General features: G+C 38.6%; 1 non-coding gene across 1 annotated transcript; it reads right to left on the reverse strand.

Moving 5' to 3' along the window:
- Positions 1-1,699: 1,699 nt before the first annotated feature.
- On the reverse strand, positions 1,700-1,807 carry LOC123287529 (U6 spliceosomal RNA). Its single transcript, XR_006530849.1, has one exon. It is a non-coding gene; the product is annotated as a U6 spliceosomal RNA (small nuclear RNA).
- Positions 1,808-2,579: the final 772 nt, after the last annotated feature.

The raw sequence follows: 2,579 nt of genomic DNA on the forward strand, positions 1-2,579 counted from the left end.
ATATTCTTGATACACGGCTTCCCACTGCACTCAAAATAACATTCAAAGCCTTCACCATTGTCTACACAGTCCTCCCTGACCTGGCTTCTGCCTCCCTCTCCAATATACTTTCCTGTCGCTTTCTCCCTAGTCTATCTTAGCCCAACTCTATTGGCCTTCTCTGTGTTTCTAGAACACACCAAACCTATTACCAAAATTTCAATGGCCTGACACCATAAAAGCTTATCTCATATTCACATAAATCCTCCATCTTGCAGCCGCAGCATCTGGAACACATGGTCTCCAAGATTTCTGCAAGTGAGGGAGAGAGGGCTGGAGGAGGCACACTGGTTCTTAATTACTTTGGCTCAGAAGCTACATACGTCACTTCTGCTCATAGTCTATTGACCAAAACTAGTCATATGATCCAGTCACTGCAAAAAACGCTCGAAAATGTCAAGGAAGACACAAAACATTTGGTGAGTACTGTCTGTCTCTGTCACAATGGCCACAATTTGCCTTTCTATCATTTCTCTGGAAGTTAAATATCTTCTATATATTTAATAGCTATTAGTAACACATTTTCATGAATTGCTTAGGTATGTCCTTTCCCCAATTATCAATAAGAATTCTTACTGTTTTCTTATTTGCTCATTAGAGATATTTATATATTAAGGCTATTTTAGAATTTCTTAATGATTCCACATCTTCTTACTCCAGGGCATCAGCTGAGGGAGCCCCCCCATCAGTCAAACCATCATTGTTACTTGGCAGAGGAAGGAATATGAAAAGCATGAAATTACCTGTTCCAAATTTTTTTTCTGTGTTTGGTATGCATTTTCATGTTGTGCATTTTGCTGGTATGGAGAAGTTTTTATTATTAGATAATAATCTATTTTCCATTGATTAGATTGGACTAATAATCAAGTCTATTATTTTCCTTTTTAAATTTTTCTGTTACTTTTAAACTTTAAAAGCCCTTTCCTACCTAAATACCACACATTCACCCATATCTTCTTATTTTTATGGTTTGGCTTTTTACATTTAACTTTTCAATAAGAAATATGAAATAATTTATTGCCAGCACATAGAAAAAACAATGAGGAACTCCCCAAACACTTAAAATGAGATCATATAATGGATGAGAACACACATATGCATTATTACCTTAGCAAAACTGGCTACCAAGCTGAAGCTTCATTTAACATATGAGAACAATGGTGGAAGCTAGAAAAGGGAATACCAAAGAGATTCAGTCCAAGGAGAGATATTGCAATCAGATCTCTGTGGCAGGTACATCCTTTTGGTAGAAATAGACACATCTGGCTATCACCAGCCACTAGAACATCCAACTTTCTGTCCAGTTCTGCTTCCAAGTTCTCCATGTTCACTTCTAATTGTGAATTGTCTTCGTATGTTGCTTGCCTACAGGGAGAGAATACACTGACTAAAGAACACAAATATCCAGTCTGTCTGTGTTACAAAAGAGTGAGTTGGCATTCTAGTGTACACAACACTCTTGTTTGTCTGTCTAGCAAAAATCAGTTCCTAGGAGCTGACTGCTTCACTTCTGTTTAGAGTCAAATTTCAGAGCCTAAGAAACCAGCTCAGTGCCTTGAACACAATGATGACACCCAAGCGTGGCTCCCTTTTTGGACTTGCCTAAAAATCACCGTCTTCTCCAGGTGGCACCTTTATATAGCACAATGCATGATTGCTTCAAAGACCAATGCACCTCATGAATTCTTTGTATCATCCTTGCATACAGACCATAATAATCTTCTCTGAATTATTTCAGTTTTAGAATTTGTGCTACCAAAGTGAGCACATGCATTATATTTAAAATCTAAAGCAAGGGCCAATGAACCCTTTGGCAAATGGGCCAAATTCAGTTCATTGCCTGTGTTCATAAATACAGTTTTATGGAAACACAGCCATGCCCATTCATTTAGCCATTCATATGGCTGCTTTCACTCTAAGGCAGAGTTGAGTTGTTGTGAGAAAGTGACCATAGGGCTGGCAAAACTAAAATATGTATTACCTGGCCATTTACAAAACAAATTTGCTGACCCCTGTTCTGGGTGGCAGAGCCACAAGATAAAATGAACCTGGATCCCTAGATGAGCTAGTGGAGTAGAGCTCTAGCCAACCAGAATGGCTCATCTTCAACTGGACAATGGAAGGAAATACACCTCTATCTTATTTGTGCCACTGGATTTTTGTGGCATTGTGTAATTATCATGTGCCATAATTAACCACCACATAACAAATCAGTTTAGGAATAGTTACATATCAGTAAGTTTAAACTAGGTTATGCTGCTCTAATAATAACCTTAAAATCTTAGGTGCTTATAAGAAATAGGTTTATTTCTCACTCATGCTATATGTCTGTCCACTGTGAGTGAACTCCCAGTTCTGCCCCACATCTTCTCACTCCAGGGCACCAGCTGAGGGAGCCCCCCATCATTCAAACCATCATTACCTGGTAGAGGAAGGAATATGAAAATCATGAACTGTCTCTTAAAGTTTCCACCCAGAAGTGACATCCATCACTTTTGCTCACATTCTATTGACCGAAGTAAGGTATGTGCTATAGCAGA

The sequence above is a fragment of the Equus asinus genome, chromosome 7, assembly GCF_041296235.1.
Source record: "Equus asinus isolate D_3611 breed Donkey chromosome 7, EquAss-T2T_v2, whole genome shotgun sequence".
Classification (NCBI taxonomy): domain Eukaryota; kingdom Metazoa; phylum Chordata; class Mammalia; order Perissodactyla; family Equidae; genus Equus; species Equus asinus.